A 21,477-nucleotide genomic window follows, 5' to 3' on the forward strand; every position below is an offset into this window, starting at 1 on the left:
AGTACCACAAGTTCTTTATCCATTTTTCACTTTCTGCGATATTGAACTTGTACCGTAAACGAGGTTCTTGTAAACAGAGCTGTCCGAAACTTTGGGGTGGCTGTGTCTTTTTGATTTTAATTTCCCTAAGCTATAGGACCATAAGTGGAAGTGCCCTAGGCTCTGTTGCTTTGTTTTTTAGATGTTTCAGGAAACACCATACACTTCTCCAGAGTGGCTGTTGGCAATTTACATCCCACCCATCAGCATAACAAGGCTCCCAGTTCTCCATGGCCTGTCGTGCCTTTATGGATTTTACACTTTTTTCAGATGGCCCTTTTGACCAGGTGGAAGTGAGACTTCATTGTAGTGCAGATTTCCTTTGCAAGCTTGCTTGGTTGGCCAAAAAGGGCGTATGCGTTTTTTCCTGAATATATTCAGGTAAAAACGCATACGCCCTTTTTGGCCAAGTGCATCATTGTCGAGTTTCTGACTCTCTTCATATGCTTTCAATGCAATTCCAGTCTACCTCCTGAAATCGGTTTCCTGCAATTCTGCCTTGCTTTCAATCCCTCTTCATAGCCTTACCTCAATATATTTTTTAAAAATAGTTGGCCTTTATAACTCTGCAGGTTTTTGAATTGCAGTGGCCCTTAGCTCCATTTTTTAGCTCTTATTTTTGTGGTCTTGCCCCGTAACCACAGGATTCCTTGAAGCCCTATTTTTCTTCTGGGGCACCTTGCTGTGCCTTTGGTTAATTCTTCTTACTGATGTGATATTAGAGTGACATGTGCCCATTGAAACCGCTACAGCTAGTTTCTCACTGGTTCCCCCTATTCCCATTCATCCTCTGCACTAACTGCAGACTGTGCGATACCAGAACTTAAAGGCATTGACTCCATGTGGGGATGTTGTTAGTAAAGCGGCTGGAATGTCGATCCGGAGCCCCAGGAGAGGAAAAATGAGGTGCGTTTTAGAAACCTTTCCCGATCATATGGTATACCAGTCGCTGGGTTTCCCAAGCATGGTTTAGCTGTAGGAAGATTCCCTTCAACCTGGAGTGTTGGGACCCTTGGACTGAGTAGCATGAAGTATTGCATTAAATTTTCGGCAGTTGCTCACCAAAGCTCACCAATCCTGTCAGCCCCAAGTGTCCAGCCTTATGTCTTATCCAGCTGTGGGTTTATATGTGGTCAATCCAGGTTGCATCACAGCCCCTGAGCGAATTTTGTAAGAATTTTTCTCTCTTTCATTGTTTCAGCGTTTTGTTTTTAAAATTTATTTCTATAATGGGGTTTAGCTCCTTTTCACTGCTGTGTTTGTGCCGCTCTGCACACACTTGATTCCCTTATGGAGATATATCAATACATGGGTTTTAAGATTCTTATTCCTCAGATATATTTCTCTGCGGTGTATAGGGTGTGTTGAGGCCTGTTCATTGAGCAAGGTGTAGATCTTGTCTAATACCTATTTGGTTTATTGAACGGTATCTGTGCTAATTTCAAACTCTGGTTTTATGCATCACCCCACCTCTCCTTTCCCCTTAAGCTGACATAAGTGTGTTTTCTAAATGTGAGACACTGTTCTGTTCTGTAATTCATTTCTTGTGCAGCCATATTTACCCTCCCTCTATAAGTGATATCTTATGATATGTTTCTTTTTCTGTTTGACTTATTTCAAGTAGTATTATCGGACCTAAATCCACTCTTTATCCTTCTACTAGCCTTATTACATTGATTTCATGGTGAAGAGATATTCCATTGTACATAAGTACCACATCTTCTTTATCCATTGTTCTCTTTCCTGGGATATTTAAGGTGTACTGAAGTTGAGGTTCTTGTAAACAGAGTAGCCCTAAACTGTGGTGTGCTTGTGTCTTGTTGATTTTTAGACTTCCCTAGATATACTCCCATGATTGGAAGTGTCCTATGCTCTGTAGCTCTGTTTTTTAGATGATTTAGGAACCACCATACACTTCTCCAGAGTGGCTCTCGGCAGTTCACACACTGCCCATCAGCGTATAAAGGCTCCCTGTTCTCCATGGCCTGTCCTGCATTTCTGGTTTTTACAATTTTTTAGGATGGCCCTTTTGACCGGTGGGAAGTGAGACTTCTTTGTTGTGCACATTTGCATTGCTTGCTTGCTTCGTTGCCCATAAAGTGCGTATGCGTTTTTTCCTGGATATAATCAGGAAAAAACGCATACGCCCTTTTGGGCCAACTGCATCATTGTCGAAATTCTGCCGCTTTTCATGTGCGTTAAAGACGAGTCCAATCTATCTCTTGAAATCTGTTTCTTGCAATTCTGTCTTGCATTCAGATCCTCTTCTTTGCCTTACCTCAACATATTTTTGGACGTTAGTTTTCATTTATAACTCTGCAGGTTTGTGAATTGCAGTGACCCTGAGCTCCATTTTTTAAGTTGCTCTTTTGTGAGCTGGCCTCAAACCCACAGGATTGCTTCAGGCCCTATTTTGGCTCCGGCGAGGCAGGCTGAGCCTTTCTTTAATTCTTATTCTCAATGGGAAATTAGAGTGATATGTGCCCGTCCAAACCCCTACAACTCTTCTCTCATTGGTTCCCCCTCTTCCCGTTCATCCTCCTCACAATTTGCAAAATGTGTGAAACAGAAGTTTAAATGTGCTGATTCTCCAAGTGGGGAGATTCTAAGTAGCGTGGCTGGAATGGTGAACAGGAGCACCAGGAGAGGATAAATGAGGTGCATTTTAGACACATCTCCCGATCACATGGTGTACAGTCCTCTGGGTTTTCCATGCATGTTTTAGCTGTAGGAAGATCCCTTGAACCTGCAGATTTGGGACCCATTGAATGGGTACCAGGTAGTATTACTTTAAAGGGTGTGCATTTCCTCACCCAACCTCACATTTCTCTTAGCGCAAACAGTTTCCAGCCTTATGTCTCATCCTGCTGTGGGTCTAGATGTGTTCAATCCATGTTGCATCACCGTCCCTGAGGAAAAGTTGTAAGAGGTTTTCTCTGTCTCTCTGTCGTTTATTTTTTTCAATTTATTACTATATTGGTTACAGCTGATTTTCAAAGCTCTGTTTCTTGCTGCTGTACATCCACTTGATTCACGTACAGAGAGACATCAATAAATTCTTTTTCAGATTCTTACCAGTCGTATATATTCTTTTCCGGTGACTTGAGTGTGCTGAGTGCAGTTCTTTTAGCTACCGTGTAGGCCTTGTTGATTATCAGTTTGGTATTTGGAATGGTATCTTTGCTAATTTCAACCTCCTGGATGATGCCTCACCCCTCCCCACCTTTCCCGTTTAGCAGCCTTATGCGTGTTTTCTACATATTTGACTATGTTTTTGTTTTGTAATTTATTTCATGTGTAGCCATTTTGGATTCCACCTTTAAGTGATATCTTATGATATGTGTCTTTTTCTTTTTGAATTCTGTCACTTAGAATGATCATACGTAACTCCTCTGGAGTTGTTACAACTGGCCATATTTCATTGATTTCCAGGCTGAATAATATTCCACTCTACCTAAGTACCACATCTCTATCCATTTTTTCCCTCCAGAGACATTTAAGTTATATCCTAGTCGAGGATCTTTTAAACAGAGAGGGGGTAAACATTGGGGTGCCTGTGTCCTCTCGATTTTTGTTTTTCCCAAGATATACGCCCATGAGTGCAAGTGCCCTATGCTCTGTAGCTCATTTTTTAGATGCTTTAGTAAACACAATACACTTCTCCAGAATGGCCGTTGGCAATATACATTTCCACTATAAGTCTCACAGGGCTCCCTCTTCTCGTTGCCCTGTCCTGCATTTCTGTTGTTTACGCTTTATGAGGATGGCTCTTCTGACTGATGCGAAGTGATATCTTTTGTAGTATTGACTTCCAGTGCCCACCTGTTTGGTTGGCTAAAAAAGTGTATGCCCTTTTCTTGAATATATACAGAAAAGAACGCATACACCCTTTTTGGCCAACTGCAATGTTGGCAATGTTGGCAATGTTCAGCTCCTTTTCTTGTGCTTAATGGCGAGTCCTTTCTACCTCCTCAAATCCCTTTCCTGCCATTCTCCCTTGCTTACAAATCCTTTTCTCTGACTTTCCTCAAGACATTTTTCAGTGATGGATATTTTCAACTCTGCAGTTTTGTGAATTTTACTGCCCCTGAGTTCCATTGTTCAACTTGTGTTTATGGGAACTGGCCACAAAGCAGCGGGATTTCCTCAAGCCCTATACTGTTTCCATGGGCAACCCTAGCCTTTGGTCAATTCGTCTTCCTGATTGGAAATGTGCCTGTCTGAACACCTAGGACTTGTCTCTCATTGTTCCTCATCCTTCCGCTTCATCCTCTGGACAAATTCCAAACTGTACGCAACAGGATGTTGACAGTGCTGACATCTCCAAGTGGGGAGACTGTTAGTAAAGACGCTGGAGGGGTGAACCCGAGCACCAGGAGATGAGGAGATGAGATGCCTTTTCCAAACTCTTCCCGATCAGACGGTATACCATCCTCTGGGTGTGACAGACATGTTTTAGCAGTAGGAAGAGTCCCATTCATGTAAGGAGAACACCAGGGCTTTTTCAAAATCAGTGTCTCCCCGAAACCCAAACTGGGGAAGTTTTTAAGCTACAGCTACACATATGTTCATTAAGGGCCTTGGGAAGTAGGCAGAGTCCAAACTTTAGATGATTGAAGTCTTCAGGGTCAGAAGCACTCACCACCAGCTTCCCTTAGGCTACACTTTAACTGTCATTGATAGATGATGTCAATAAAAATATCTATTCTTTTTCAGATTATTTCCCCTTATAGGTTATTGCAAAATGTTGAGTGTAGTTCCCTGTGCTATACAGTAGTTCCTTGTTGATGATCTATTTTATACATAGCAGTGTGTATGTGTTCATTCCAAACTGTTAATTTATCCCTCCTCCCACCTTTCCCCTTTGGTAATAATAAATTATAAGATTTTATACTTCTCAGAAATGGGGGAGCTGAAAGAGAGGTATCATTTTCAATGGAAAAGCATTTAAAACAAGATTGAAGGTTTAACCAAGATTATTAGCTGTACATCCTTGGAAAGAAATCACTTCGTTTCTCTAATATTGACCTGACAAATAAGACAAACCTTTTCACTGAACTTGCTTATAAAAAGTGATGGAAATATCAAATGGAAGTGTTAAAAACATCTTATTTTACCCGAGCCTTATACACTGTTCTATGTTAACTACAGTTTGGCTCACACATCTGTTCATTGAGGTTACAATAGTCTCAATTTCTGTTACTGATCCTCCAGAGTGGACCCCAACAAGTGTCCCCCTGCCCAGTGTCATTGGGGCCAACAGATCGAGACTGAGTTTTGTTCACAAGCAAAGGAAACTTTATATTTTGATCAGAGAATGGAGAGGTGAGAGCATGCACTACCCCGTGGGCTGTGGGCTGGGCTGCTGTGTAGAGATCCTGTCAGAGTCAGTGGGAGGGAGGGAGGCGGCGGAGCTCTCGAGGGCCGGGTTGGCTGTAGCTCAGGCTCTATATCGTGGAGTCTGCACTGGGCCCCAAGAGCTGAGGTGTCGACCCAGCCATTCTGCACTAGGAAATCTGGTCTGAAGTGCCGGGTGTGGAACCTCTGCATGCGGGACCCTAGGAGCACGTGAAATTAGACAAAGCACAAAGGATAAAAAAGGTTAGACTTGACTTTATTGCCCAGATTCTATTTTTATCTCCCAGGGATTTTTAATGGGCTTTGCTGGGGACAAACCCCTCCTCTGCCTTTTGTCCCGTTCCTCATTCTTGGAGTGCTGAGGGTGCAGACCCTTCTTCTGTAACTGCTGAGTGCTGAGTTGGGAGCCCTCATACCCTGGGGCGAGGGTCAGAGCTTCTCCCCAGCAGCCTCCCGGTGACGTTGATTGTCCCCAGGACACCTGCCTCCCTGCTCGTCCACCTGAGCACCAGCATTGGAAGTGTTATAGATTCTAATGACCTTTAAGGGTCCAGGAAAGAGATGTGCAGAGACGCTGTGGGGGCCGGTTTCACCCCGCCCCACATTTGTTCGGCCACCTTAGGCTGACCGTCTCTGCCAGCCTAGATGCTCTGACCAGTAGTCTGCGCTTTCTTCAATTAGGCCCCTGAATTAACGTACAAACAGCACCAGGTGTCAGAGCCCTGCCCGCTCAACTCCCAGACAGTCCAGGGTCAGTGGTGATCAAGGACCATGATGGCTACTGAGTCAACAGCCTTTTGAAGTAAACAGGAGTCCAGCCGGTCTTATTGGCCACCATCATCACGGTGTCTGTAGGCTTTTCTATGGTGACAGTGTGGTATACTGTTCCCCCGCCAAGATTATTAGCTCCCCTCTGGGTGCAGTAAGTCCTGCAAGCAGTAGTCTACTCTTTTGGGACACACTCTTGTTGTTTTATGAGAGAAACTCCAGGTCAAGTGATGTTCACACGAGTCGTCATGGTGCCCTGTTGCCCCCGGTTATCTCTCTGGATGTTGGAGTTGGAGGGCCTCCTCACTCGAGGTCGGTGTGCCCACGGAGCGAACCCTGCAACTTCAGGGCATGGTTGGTGGTTAGGATCACCACGTGGGGTCCTTTTCCCTTAGGAGGGAGGTGGCCTTTTGGGCTGCTGATTTCCAGGTTTTTAGATACCGCCAGTATCTTGGCCAGATGTGGCAGTGGGCCAAGCCCCTTAGTGACCGTAGTTTATCCTACCTGGATGGCATTCTTGCATTGTTCCATTTCAAGTGGTCCCAGTTTTTGCACTAATTCTCCAATGGCGATTCACCTTTCACCGGGAATGTAAAGGTCAAAGAGTTTAGCTAAATTAGGGAGTTCCAGGGCAAGGGTCTGAATTGACTGCTCTTTCCATTCTTGAAAGGCCACTTCTGGATTCTATTCAAAAGGATCATCATCTTTTCCTTTCAGTGTTTCATATAGAGGCCCAGCTAGTAGACTGTAGTTAGGGATCCAGAAGCAGCAAACCCTGGCCTCCCCAGGAACCCCTAAGCTGTCTTCTAGTTTTAGAAAGGGGTAAGGCTGAAAATGGTTTCTTCCCTTTCCTGGGATGGGCTTCTCTGACCTTCTGTGAGAATGAAGCCCAGGCAGGTCACCGCAGTCTGTGATATTTGAGCTTTTTCTTGGACAACTTCTATCCTTTATTGGCTTGGTAGTTCAGAGGCCTCCTTAGTAGGGCTGGTGATCAGAATGTCGTCTGCATATTGAAGGAGGGTTTCCTTTTCCAGAGGTAGAACTTTTAGGTCTTTAGCTAAGCTTTCCCCAAAGATGGTGTGGGAATTTTTGCACCCTTGGGGCCAGACGGCCCGGAAGTATTGTTTTAGTTGTATGTTGAGTCCTGCCACTCACAAGCCAAAATTTCTTGTGACTCTGGGACTAATGGAATACAAAAGAAGGCATCATTGAAGACTAATACAGAATACCATGTCCTGGTGGTTGGTAGAATGACCAGCAGGGTGTAGGAATTAGGAGCAACTGGAGGTATATCCTCGGTGGCTTCACTGACTGTCCTGACATCCTTTACCAGGTCCCCAGCAGCCCATGGGGCTCTCGTGGTCAGACCAATCCCAGAATATGGAGCTCACCTGGGCAGGTACCCCACCCCCACCCCAGCCCACAGGGCTCTCGTGGTCAGGCCCCTCCCAGGATACAGAGCTACCCTTGCAGGTACCGTGGCAGGGCTGGGCACACAGGAACCGTGCACATAGCCCTCATTGCAGAGCACCCCCAGCTCACCTGTCGCTCAGAGCTGACACAGAGCACCTCAGAGCAGGACTTGAACTAACAAACAGCAGCTGCGACAGGTCTGTGACCCTGGGCATCACTCCGTGAGGCCTCCCTCCACCTGGTCTTCCAGAGACTTCCACTGCACCCGGGGCACCAGGCCTCTGTCTCCAACCACCACCCACCCCTCCTCTGCCTGACTCCTGGGTTCCTCTCATTAGGAGAGGGTTTTCTTGAAGTTGTCTCCCACTCATGGGCCAGATAAAATGATTAGAAAACAAGCCAAAGCTGCAGCCCCTTGTCTATCCTGACTCTCAGGAGCCCACACCTGTTCCTTGGACCTGGCCGGTTCAGCAAGTTCCATTTTCTGCAACTGTGAGCCCCTGAGGGGTGATGATTGGCTGACCTGGGCAGCCTTACCGTGCCGGCCAGCCCTCCCCAGGTGTGCCTGGGTTGAGATCAATATAAATACCACTCCAGGCAGCAAGAGCCCCTGCAGCCGTGCCTGACGCCATTTTCTCTGCCCTGTCAGCAGTCTCGGGGCTGGGCTGGTGGGAGGGAGTGAGAGGCCACGGCTTTGTGGGTGGCCCAGTGTGAGTGGGGCTCTGCTGGACTTTCTGCAGCAGTTGCCAGGCTGCCACCTGCTAAAGAAGAGGATGTGTCACCCATACCTGCTGCTGGAATTTCTCCCTGGGCAGAGGTGAGGAAGGAAAAAAGCAGTGGGGGCAGGGACAGGACGGGTATCTCAGGCAGGGAAATGGAAATCTTCCAGAAGAGCACCCAGGGCCAGGACCATCCTGGCTGGCCTGCAGGCACCAAGTCGGCCGGCATGCTGTCACTCGTGTGGCTCTATGGCCCTTCCTCTAGGCTTTCAAGTCCTTGTATATATTCAGGTGTTTTACCTGGGACGGGTGGGAATAGTTCAGCAGCAACTGGCCTGGGGCTCAGCTCACGTTTACTCACAGATGCCTCGGCACGGTGCCCCAGCTTTGCAATGAGGACGCTTGTTGCGTGGGGGCTGCTGGCTGAATGGGAGACGATTCCCCACCACTGACCAACTTCAGAATTGTTTACAACTGGAGCAAGTGCCCTGATACGGTTTTCCTCTGTGGAACTGGTGGGTTCTGTGTTTTTTTTCTCTTTTTCGTTTTTGGTTCAAGGTAGATTTTATTCCTCTTTTTTGTATTTACAGATATAAGCATGGAAATAATTTATTCATATAAATACATGTATGTGCAGGGAATAATTGTTTTTTCTGTTTTATTTTTTAAATTTTATTTCTTTTTAATTTTGAATTTTATTTTATATTTTTATACAGCAGATTCTTATTGGTTATCTATTTTATACATATAAATGTATACATGCCAATCCCAGTCTCTCAACTCCTCCCACCACCACCCCCCCAACAGCTTTCCCCCCTTGTTGTCCATACGTTTGTTGTCTACATCTGTTGCTCTATTTATGCCTTGCAAAATGGTTAATCTGTACAGTTTTTCTAGGTTCCACATATATGCATGAATATACAAGATTTGTTTTTCTCTTTCTGACTTACTTCACTCTGTATGACAGTCTCTAGATCCATCGACGTCTCTACAAATGACCCAATTTCATTCCTTTTCATGGCTGAGTAATATTCCATTTTATATATGTACCACAGCTTTATGCATTCGTCTGTCTGTGGGCATTTAGGTTGCTTCCATTACCTCGATATTGTAAATAGTGATGCATTGAACATTGCGGTGAATGACTCTTTTTGATTTATGGTTTTGTCTGGGTATATGTCCAGTACTGGGATTGCTGTATCATATGGTAATTCTATTGTTAGTTTCTTAAGAAATTCCATATTGTTCTCCATAATGACTGTATCAATTTATATTCCCAACAATAGTGGAAGAGGGTTCCTTTTCTCCACACCCTTTCCAGCATTTTTTGTTTGTAGATTTTCAATGATGCCTATTCTACCAGGTGTGAGGTGATACCTCATTGTTGAATCCATTTCGTTGAGCAAGGGGTAGCTCTTGTCTATTACATATTTGGCTTATGGAACGGTATCTGTGCTAATTTCAAACTCTGCTTTTATGCAGCACCCCAACTCACCTTCCCCCTTAAGCAGGCATAAGTTGGTTTTCTAAACTTGAGACCCTGTTCTGTTTTGTAATTCAGTTCATGTGTAGCCAAGTTCACATTCCGTGTATTAGTGATACCTTATGATGTTTCTTTTTCTGTGTGACTTATTTCACTTAGAATCATCGTGCCTCAATCCACTCATTATGCTGGTACGGGCCTGGTGACATAGATTTCATTGCTGAGTGGTATTCTGTTGTACAGAAGTACCGCAACTTCTTTATCCATTATTTGCTCTCTGGAATATTTAACATGTGCCGTAGAAGAGATTCCTGTAAAAAGAGCCGTCCCAAATTTTGGGGTTGCTGTGTCTTTTTGATATTAATTTCCCTAAGCTATAGGACCATAAGTGGAAGTGCCCTAGGCTCTGTTGCTTTGTTTTTTAGATGTTTCAGGAAACACCATACACTTCACCCGAGTGTCTGTTGGCAATTTACCTCCCGCCCATCAGCATAACAAGGCTCCCAGTTCTCAATGGCCTGTTGCCTTTCTGGATTTTACACTTTTTTCAGATGGCCCTTTTGACCGGGGGGAAGTGAGACTTCATTGTAGTGCAGATTTCCTTTGCAAGCTTGCTTGGTTGGCCAAAAAGGGCGTATGCGTTTTTTCCTGAATATATTCAGGAAAAAACGCATACGCCCTTTTTGGCCAAGTGCATCATTGTGGACGTTCTGCCTCTTTTCCTATGCTTTCAATGCAATTCCAGTCTACCTCCTGAAATCGGTTTCCTGCAATTCTGCCCCGCTTTCAAGTCCTCTTGGCAGCCTTACTTCAGTCTATTTTTGGACGATAGCTGTCATTTATAACTCTGCAGGTTTGTGAATTACAGTGCCCCTGAGCTCCTTTCTTCAACTCGCTTTCTTTTGAGCTGGCCGCAACACCGCAGGATGGCTTCAGGCCCTAATCTGGTTCCGGCACGGCACGCTGAGCCTTTGGTTATTTCCTCTTCCTGGTGGGAAATGAGAGTTAAATTTGCCCGTCCAGACACCTCCAGCTAGCCTCTCATTGGTTCTCGCTATTCCTGTTCATCTTCCACAGAAATTGCAAACTGTGCCAAACAGGAGGTTAAAGGCGCTGACTCTCCAATTGGGGAGAGTGTTAGTAAAGAGTCTGGAATGTTGCACGCGAGTACCAGGGGAGGAAAACTGAGACATATTTGAACACGTCTCCCGTTCACATGGTTGATCATACTTGGGTTCCACATGCATGTTTTAGCTGAAGGAAGAATACCTTAAACCTGGAGAGTTAAGACCCGTGGAATGGGTACCGTGCAATATGACTTCAAAGGGTCTTCATTTGCTCGCCGAATCTCTCCAATCCTATCACTGCTGCGTTAATGAGCCTTGTACACACGCTTGATTCTCTTTTGGAGACATAGCAATCCATAGGTTTTAAGATACTTACTAGTCTGGTATATTCTTAGGCGTTTAATATGGGGTGTGGAGTCCATTTCGTTGAGCAAGGAGTAGCTCTTGTCTATTCCATATTTGGCTTAAGGAACTTTATCTGTGCTCATTTCAGTCTCTGGTTTTATGCAGCACCCCAACTCACCTTTCCACTTAAGCAAGCATAAGTTGGTTTTCTAAATTTGAGACCCTGTTCTGTTTTGTAATTCAGTTCCTCTGTAGCCAAGTTTAAATTCCATGTATTAGTGATATTTTTTGATGTTTCTTTTTCTGTGTGACTTATTTCAGTTAGAATCACCATACCCGAATACACTCATTATGCTGCTACGGGCCTGGTGACATAGATTTCATTGCTGAGTGATATTGCTTTGTACATGAGTACCACAACTTCTTTATCCATTTTTCACTTTCTGTGATATTGAACTTGTACTGTAAACGAGGTTCTTGTAAACAGAGGCGTCCCAAACTTTGGGGTGGCTGTGTCTTTTTGATTTTAATTTCCCTAAGCTATAGGACCATAAGTGGAAGTGCACTAAGCTCTGTTGCTTTGTTTTTTAGATGTTTCAGGAAACACCATACACTTCTCCTGAGTGGTTGTTGGCAATTTACATCCCGCCCATCAGCATAACAAGGCTCCCAGTTCTCCATGGCCTGTCCTGCCTTTCTGGATTTTACACTTTTTTCAGATGGCCCTTTTGACCGGGGGGAAGTGAGACTTCATTGTAGTGCAGATTTCCTTTGCAAGCTTGCTTGGTTGGCCAAAAAGGGCGTATGCGTTTTTTCCTGAATATATTCAGGAAAAAACGCATACGCCCTTTTTGGCCAAGTGCATCACTGTGGACGTTCTGCCTCTTTTCCTATGCTTGAAATGCAATTCCAGTCTACCTCCTGAAATCGGTTTCCTGCAATTCTGCCCCGCTTTCAAGTCCTCTTGGCAGCCTTACTTCAGTCTATTTTTGGACGATAGCTGTCATTTATAACTCTTCGGTTTGTGAATTACAGTGCCCCTGAGCTCCTTTCTTCAACTCGCTTTCTTGTGAGCTGGCCGCAACACCGCAGGATGTCTTCAGGCCCTAATGTGGTTCCGGCATGGCACGCTGAGCCTTTGGTTAATTCCTCTTCCTGGTGGGAAATGAGAGTTAAATTTTGCCCATCCAGACACCTCCAGCTAGTCTTTCAATGGTTCTCGCTATTCCTGTTCATCTTACACAGAAATTGCAAACTGGGCCAAACAGGAGGTTAAAGGTGCTGACTCTCCAAGTGGGGAGAGTGTTAGTAAAGCGTCTGGAATGTTGCACCCGAGTACCATCCTACGAAAACTGAGACATATTTGAACACGTCTCCCGATCACATGGTTGATCATACTCTAGGTTCCACATGCATGTTTTAGCTGAAGGAAGAATACTTTAAACCTGGGTAGTTGAAACCCGTGGAATGGGTTCCATGCAATATGACTTCAAAGGGTCTTCATTTGCTCACGAACCTCTCCAATCCTATCACTGCTGCGTTTATGCTGCTGTACACATGCTTGATTCTCTTTCGGAGACATAGCAATCCATAGGTTTTAAGATACTTACTAGTCAGGTACATTCTTAGGCGTTTAATATGGGGTGTTGAGTCCATTTCGTTGAGCAAGGAGTAGCTCTTGTCTATTCCATATTTGGCTTAAGGAACTTTATCTGTGCTCATTTCAATCTCTGGTTTTATGCAGCACCCCAACTCACCTTTACCCTTAAGCAAGCATAAGTTGGTTTTCTAAATTTGAGAACCTGTTCTGTTCTGTAATTCAGTTCCTGTGTAGCCAAGTTTCCATTCCGTGTATTACTGATATCTTATGATGTTTCTTTTTCTGTGTGACTTATTTCAGTTAGAATCATCATACCTGAATCCACTCATTGTGCTGCTAAGGGCCTGATGACACAGATTTCATTGCTGAGTGATATTGCTTTCTAAGTAAATACCACAACTTTTTTATCCATTTTTCACTTTCTGCGATGTTGAACTTGTACTGTAAACGAGGTTCTTGTAAACAGAGCCGTTCCAAACTTTGGGGTGGCTGTGTCTTTTTGATTTTAAATTCCCTAAGCTATAGGACCATAAGTGGAAGTGCCTAGGCTCTGTTGCTTTGTTTTTTAGATGTTTCAGGATGCACCATACACTTCTCCGGAGTGGTTGTTGGCAATTTACATCCCGCCCATCAGCATAACAAGGCTCCCAGTTCTCCATGGCCTGTCCTGCCTTTCTGGATTTTACACTTTTTTCAGATGGCCCTTTTGACCGGGGGGAAGTGAGACTTCATTGTAGTGCAGATTTCCTTTGCAAGCTTGCTTGGTTGGCCAAAAAGGGCGTATGCGTTTTTTCCTGAATATATTCAGGAAAAAACGCATACGCCCTTTTTGGCCAAGTGCATCATTGTGGACGTTCTGCCTCTTTTCCTATGCTTTCAATGCAATTCCAGTCTACCTCCTGAAATTGGTTTCCTGCAATTCTGCCCCGCTTTCAAGTCCTCTTGGCAGCCTTACTTCAGTCTATTTTTGGACGATAGCTGTCATTTATAACTCTGCTGGTTTGTCAATTGCAGTGCCCCTGAGCTCCTTTCTTCAACTCGCTTTCTTGTGACCTGGCAGCAACACCGCAGGATGGCTTCAGGCCCTAATCTGGTTCCGGCCCGGCATGCTGAGCCTTTGGTTAATTCCTCTTCCTGGTGGGAAATGAGAGTTAAATTTGCCCGTCCAGACACCTCCAGCTAGCCTCTCATTGGTTCTCGCTATTCCTGTTCATCTTCCGCAGAAATTGCAAACTGGGCCAAACAGGAGGTTAAAGGCGCTGACTTTCCAAGTGGGCAGAGTGTTAGTAAAGCGTCTGGAATGTTGCACCCGAGTACCAGGGGAGGAAAACTGAGACATATTTGAACACGTCTCCCATTCACATGGTTGATCATACTTGGGTTCCACATGCATGTTTTAGCTGAAGGAAGAATACCTAAAACCTGGGTAGTTGAAACCCGTGGAATGGGTACCATGCAATATGACTTCAAAGGGTCTTCATTTGCTCACCGAACCTCTCCAATCCTATCACTGCTGCGTTTATGCCCCTGTACACATGCTTGATTCTCTTTCGGAGACATAGCAATCCATAGGTTTTAAGATACTTACTAGTCAGGTACATTCTTAGGCGTTTAATATGGGGTGTTGAGTCCATTTCGTTGAGCAAGGAGTAGCTCTTGTCTATTCCATATTTGGCTTAAGGAACTTTATCTGTGCTCATTTCAATCTCTGGTTTTATGCAGCACCCCAACTCACCTTTACCCTTAAGCAAGCATAAGTTGGTTTTCTAAATTTGAGAACCTGTTCTGTTCTGTAATTCAGTTCCTGTGTAGCCAAGTTTCCATTCCGTGTATTACTGATATCTTATGATGTTTCTTTTTCTGTGTGACTTATTTCAGTTAGAATCATCATACCTGAATCCACTCATTGTGCTGCTAAGGGCCTGATGACACAGATTTCATTGCTGAGTGATATTGCTTTCTAAGTAAATACCACAACGTTTTTATCCATTTTTCACTTTCTGCGATGTTGAACTTGTACTGTAAACGAGGTTCTTGTAAACAGAGCCGTTCGAAACTTTGGGGTGGCTGTGTCTTTTTGATTTTAAATTCCCTAAGCTATAGGACCATAAGTGGAAGGACCATAAGTGGCAGTGCCCTAGGCTCTGTTGCTTTGTTTTTTAGATGTTTCAGGAAACACCATACACTTCTCCAGATTGGTTGTTGGCAATTTACATCCCGCCCATCAGCATAACAAGGCTCCCAGTTCTCCATGGCCTGTCCTGCCTTTCTGGATTTTACACTTTTTTCAGATGGCCCTTTTGACCGGGGGGAAGTGAGACTTCATTGTAGTGCAGATTTCCTTTGCAAGCTTGCTTGGTTGGCCAAAAAGGGCGTATGCGTTTTTTCCTGAATATATTCAGGAAAAAATGCATACGCCCTTTTTGGCCAAGTGCATCATTGTGGACGTTCTGCCTCTTTTCCTATGCTTTCAATGCAATTCCAGTCTACCTCCTGAAATCGGTTTCCTGCAATTCTGCCCCGCTTTCAAGTCCTCTTGGCAGCCTTACTTCAGTCTATTTTTGGACGATAGCTGTCATTTATAACTCTGCAGGTTTGTGAATTACAGTGCCCCTGAGCTCCTTTCTTCAACTCGCTTTCTTGTGACCTGGCCGCAACACCGCAGGATGGCTTCAGGCCCTAATCTGGTTCCGGCACGGCATGCTGAACCTTTGGTTATTTCCTCTTCCTGGTGGGAAATGAGAGTTAAATTTGCCCATCCAGACACCTTCAGCTAGTCTCTCATTGGTTCTCGCTATTCCTGTTCATCTTCCGCAGAAATTGCAAACTGGGCCAAACAGGAGGGTAAAGGCGCTGACTCTCCAAGTGGGGAGAGTGTTAGTAAAGCGTCTGGAATGTTGCACTGAAGTCCCAGGGGAGGAAAACTGAGACATATTTGAACACGTCTCCCGTTCACATGGTTGATCATACTTGGGTTCCACATGCATGTTTTAGCTGAAGGAAGAATACCTAAAACCTGGGTAGTTGAAACCCGTGGAATGGGTACCATGCAATATGACTTCAAAGGGTCTTCATTTGCTCACCGCACCTCTCCAATCCTATCACTGCTGCGTTTATGCCCCTGTACACATGCTTGATTCTCTTTCGGAGACATAGCAATCCATAGGTTTTAAGATACTTACTAGTCAGGTACATTCTTAGGCGTTTAATATGGGGTGTTGAGTCCATTTCGTTGAGCAAGGAGTAGCTCTTGTCTATTCCATATTTGGCTTAAGGAACTTTATCTGTGCTCATTTCAATCTCTGGTTTTATGCAGCACCCCAACTCACCTTTCCCCTTAAGCAAGCATAAATTGGTTTTCTAAATTTGAGACCCTGTTCTGTTCTGTAATTCAGTTCCTGTGTAGCCAAGTTTACATTCCGTGTATTACTGATATCTTATGATGTTTCTGTTTCTGTGTGACTTATTTCAGTTAGAATCATCATACCTGAATCCACTCATTGTGCTGCTAAGGGCCTGATGACACAGATTTCATTGCTGAGTGATATTGCTTTGTAAGTAAATACCACAACTTCTTTATCCATTTTTCAATTTCTGCGATGTTGAACTTGTACTGTAAACGAGGTTCTTGTAAACAGAGGCATCCCAAACATTGGGGTGGCTGTGTCTTTTTGATTTTAATTTCCCTAAGCTATAAGACCATAAGTGGCAGTGCCCTAGGCTCTGTTGCTTTGTTTTTTAGATGTTTCAGGAAACACCATACACTTCTCCAGAGTGGTTGTTGGCAATTTACATCCCGCCCATCAGCATAACAAGGCTCCCAGTTCTCCATGGCCTGTCCTGCCTTTCTGGATTTTACACTTTTTTCAGATGGCCCTTTTGACCGGGGGGAAGTGAGACTTCATTGTAGTGCAGATTTCCTTTGCAAGCTTGCTTGGTTGGCCAAAAAGGGCGTATGCGTTTTTTCCTGAATATATTCAGGAAAAAACGCATACGCCCTTTTTGGCCAAGTGCATCATTGTGGACGTTCTGCCTCTTTTCCTATGCTTTCAATGCAATTCCAGTCTACCTCCTGAAATTGGTTTCCTGCAATTCTGCCCCGCTTTCAAGTCCTCTTGGCAGCCTTACTTCAGTCTATTTTTGGACGATAGCTGTCATTTATAACTCTGCAGGTTTGTGAATTACAGTGCCCCTGAGCTCCTTTCTTCAACTCGCTTTCTTGTGACCTGGCCGCAACACCGCAGGATGGCTTCAGGCCCTAATCTGGTTCCGGCACGGCATGCTGAGCCTTTGGTTATTTCCTCTTCCTGGTGGGAAATGAGAGTTAAATTTGCCCATCCAGACACCTCCAGCTAGTCTCTCATTGGTTCTCGCTATTCCTGTTCATCTTCCGCAGAAATTGCAAACTGGGCCAAACAGGAGGGTAAAGGCGCTGACTCTCCAAGTGGGGAGAGTGTTAGTAAAGCGTCTGGAATGTTGCACTCGAGTCCCAGGGGAGGAAAACTGAGACATATTTGAACACGTCTCCCGTTCACATGGTTGATCATACTTGGGTTCCACATGCATCTTTTAGCTGAAGGAAGAATACCTTAAACCTGGGTATTTGAAACCCGTGGAATGGGTACCATGCAATATGACTTCAAAGGGTCTTCATTTGCTCACCGAACCTCTCCAATCCTATCACTGCTGCGTTTATGCCCCTGTACACATGCTTGATTCTCTTTCGGAGACATAGCAATCCATAGGTTTTAAGATACTTACTAGTCAGGTACATTCTTAGGCGTTTAATATGCGGTGTTGAGTCCATTTCGTTGAGCAAGGAGTAGCTCTTGTCTATTCCATATTTGGCTTAAGGAACTTTATCTGTGCTCATTTCAATCTCTGGTTTTATGCAGCACCCCAACTCACCTTTCCCCTTAAGCAAGCATAAGTTGGTTTTCTAAATTTGAGACCCTGTTCTGTTCTGTAATTCAGTTCCTGTGTAGCCAAGTTTACATTCCGTGTATTACTGATATCTTATGATGTTTCTTTTTCTGTGTGACTTATTTCAGTTAGAATCATCATACCTGAATCCACTCATTGTGCTGCTAAGGGCCTGATGACACAGATTTCATTGCTGAGTGATATTGCTTTGTAAGTAAATACCACAACTTTTTTATCCATTTTTCACTTTCTGCGATGTTGAACTTGTACTGTAAACGAGGTTCTTGTAAACAGAGCCGTTCCAAACTTTGGGGTGGCTGTGTCTTTTTGTTTTTAAATTCCCTAAGCTATAGGACCATAAGTGGAAGTGCCCTAGGCTCTGTTGCTTTGTTTTTTAGATGTTTCAGGAAACACCATACACTTCTCCTGAGTGTTTGTTGGCAATTTACATCCCGCCCATCAGCATAACAAGGCTCCCAGTTCTCCATGGCCTGTCCTGCCTTTCTGGATTTTACACTTTTTTCAGATGACCCTTTTGACCGGGGGGAAGTGAGACTTCATTGTAGTGCAGATTTCCTTTGCAAGCTTGCTTGGTTGGCCAAAAAGGGCGTATGCGTTTTTTCCTGAATATATTCAGGAAAAAACGCATACGCCCTTTTTGGCCAAGTGCATCATTGTGGACGTTCTGCCTCTTTTCCTATGCTTTCAATGCAATTCCAGTCTACCTCCTGAAATCGGTTTCCTGCAATTCTGCCCCGCTTTCAAGTCCTCTTGGCAGCCTTACTTCAGTCTATTTTTGGACGATAGCTGTCATTTATAACTCTGCAGGTTTGTGAATTACAGTGCCCCTGAGCTCCTTTCTTCAACTCGCTTTCTTGTGACCTGGCCGCAACACCGCAGGATGGCTTCAGGCCCTAATCTGGTTCCGGCCCGGCATGCTGAGCCTTTGGTTAATTCCTCTTCCTGGTGGGAAATGAGAGTTAAATTTGCCCGTCCAGACACCTCCAGCTAGCCTCTCATTGGTTCTCGCTATTCCTGTTCATCTTCCGCAGAAATTGCAAACTGGGCCAAACAGGAGGTTAAAGGCGCTGACTTTCCAAGTGGGCAGAGTGTTAGTAAAGCGTCTGGAATGTTGCACCCGAGTACCAGGGGAGGAAAACTGAGACATATTTGAACACATCTCCCATTCACATGGTTGATCATACTTGGGTTCCACATGCATGTTTTAGCTGAAGGAAGAATACCTAAAACCTGGGTAGTTGAAACCCGTGGAATGGGTACCATGCAATATGACTTCAAAGGGTCTTCATTTGCTCACCGAACCTCTCCAATCCTATCACTGCTGCGTTTATGCCCCTGTACACATGCTTGATTCTCTTTCGGAGACATAGCAATCCATAGGTTTTAAGATACTTACTAGTCAGGTACATTCTTAGGCGTTTAATATGGGGTGTTGAGTCCATTTCGTTGAGCAAGGAGTAGCTCTTGTCTATTCCATATTTGGCTTAAGGAACTTTATCTGTGCTCATTTCAATCTCTGGTTTTATGCAGCACCCCAACTCACCTTTACCCTTAAGCAAGCATAAGTTGGTTTTCTAAATTTGAGAACCTGTTCTGTTCTGTAATTCAGTTCCTGTGTAGCCAAGTTTCCATTCCGTGTATTACTGATATCTTATGATGTTTCTTTTTCTGTGTGACTTATTTCAGTTAGAATCATCATACCTGAATCCACTCATTGTGCTGCTAAGGGCCTGATGACACAGATTTCATTGCTGAGTGATATTGCTTTCTAAGTAAATACCACAACTTTTTTATCCATTTTTCACTTTCTGCGATGTTGAACTTGTACTGTAAACGAGGTTCTTGTAAACAGAGCCGTTCGAAACTTTTGGGTGGCTGTGTCTTTTTGATTTTAAATTCCCTAAGCTATAGGACCATAAGTGGAAGGACCATAAGTGGCAGTGCCCTAGGCTCTGTTGCTTTGTTTTTTAGATGTTTCAGGAAACACCATACACTTCTCCAGATTGGTTGTTGGCAATTTACATCCCGCCCATCAGCATAACAAGGCTCCCAGTTCTCCATGGCCTGTCCTGCCTTTCTGGATTTTACACTTTTTTCAGATGGCCCTTTTGACCGGGGGGAAGTGAGACTTCATTGTAGTGCAGATTTCCTTTGCAAGCTTGCTTGGTTGGCCAAAAAGGGCGTATGCGTTTTTTCCTGAATATATTCAGGAAAAAATGCATACGCCCTTTTTGGCCAAGTGCATCATTGTGGACGTTCTGCCTCTTTTCCTATGCTTTCAATGCAATTCCAGTCTACCTCCTGAAATCGGTTTCCTGCAATTCTGCCCCGCTTTCAAGTCCTCTTGGCAGCCTTACTTCAGTCTATTTTTGGACGATAGCTGTCATTTATAACTCTGCAGGTTTGTGAATTACAGTGCCCCTGAGCTCCTTTCTTCAACTCGCTTTCTTGTGACCTGGCCGCAACACCGCAGGATGGCTTCAGGCCCTAATCTGGTTCCGGCACGGCATGCTGAGCCTTTGGTTATTTCCTCTTCCTGGTGGGAAATGAGAGTTAAATTTGCCCATCCAGACACCTTCAGCTAGTCTCTCATTGGTTCTCGCTATTCCTGTTCATCTTCCGCAGAAATTGCAAACTGGGCCAAACAGGAGGGTAAAGGCGCTGACTCTCCAAGTGGGGAGAGTGTTAGTAAAGCGTCTGGAATGTTGCACTGAAGTCCCAGGGGAGGAAAACTGAGACATATTTGAACACGTCTCCCGTTCACATGGTTGATCATACTTGGGTTCCACATGCATGTTTTAGCTGAAGGAAGAATACCTAAAACCTGGGTAGTTGAAACCCGTGGAATGGGTACCATGCAATATGACTTCAAAGGGTCTTCATTTGCTCACCGCACCTCTCCAATCCTATCACTGCTGCGTTTATGCCCCTGTACACATGCTTGATTCTCTTTCGGAGACATAGCAATCCATAGGTTTTAAGATACTTACTAGTCAGGTACATTCTTAGGCGTTTAATATGGGGTGTTGAGTCCATTTCGTTGAGCAAGGAGTAGCTCTTGTCTATTCCATATTTGGCTTAAGGAACTTTATCTGTGCTCATTTCAATCTCTGGTTTTATGCAGCACCCCAACTCACCTTTCCCCTTAAGCAAGCATAAATTGGTTTTCTAAATTTGAGACCCTGTTCTGTTCTGTAATTCAGTTCCTGTGTAGCCAAGTTTACATTCCGTGTATTACTGATATCTTATGATGTTTCTGTTTCTGTGTGACTTATTTCAGTTAGAATCATCATACCTGAATCCACTCATTGTGCTGCTAAGGGCCTGATGACACAGATTTCATTGCTGAGTGATATTGCTTTGTAAGTAAATACCACAACTTCTTTATCCATTTTTCAATTTCTGCGATGTTGAACTTGTACTGTAAACGAGGTTCTTGTAAACAGAGGCATCCCAAACATTGGGGTGGCTGTGTCTTTTTGATTTTAATTTCCCTAAGCTATAAGACCATAAGTGGCAGTGCCCTAGGCTCTGTTGCTTTGTTTTTTAGATGTTTCAGGAAACACCATACACTTCTCCAGAGTGGTTGTTGGCAATTTACATCCCGCCCATCAGCATAACAAGGCTCCCAGTTCTCCATGGCCTGTCCTGCCTTTCTGGATTTTACACTTTTTTCAGATGGCCCTTTTGACCGGGGGGAAGTGAGACTTCATTGTAGTGCAGATTTCCTTTGCAAGCTTG

General features: G+C 44.4%; 2 long non-coding RNA genes across 2 annotated transcripts in view; both read left to right on the forward strand.

The window, feature by feature from the left end:
* The window catches only part of LOC307181341, a 598,475-nt gene that overhangs the window by 169,813 nt on the left and 407,185 nt on the right, over window positions 1-21,477 (forward strand). The gene's annotated exons all lie outside the window — the stretch shown is intronic.
* Window positions 8,733-21,477, forward strand: part of LOC307181343 — a 252,465-nt gene continuing 239,720 nt past the window's right edge. Inside the window, exon 1 of the long non-coding RNA XR_013826465.1 lies at window positions 8,733-8,816. This is a non-coding gene — a long non-coding RNA (uncharacterized lncRNA). The remainder of the gene's footprint in view (window positions 8,817-21,477) is intronic.

This window comes from Stenella coeruleoalba (genome assembly GCF_951394435.1).
Source record: "Stenella coeruleoalba genome assembly, contig: scaffold_40, whole genome shotgun sequence".
In the NCBI taxonomy this organism is placed as follows: domain Eukaryota; kingdom Metazoa; phylum Chordata; class Mammalia; order Artiodactyla; family Delphinidae; genus Stenella; species Stenella coeruleoalba.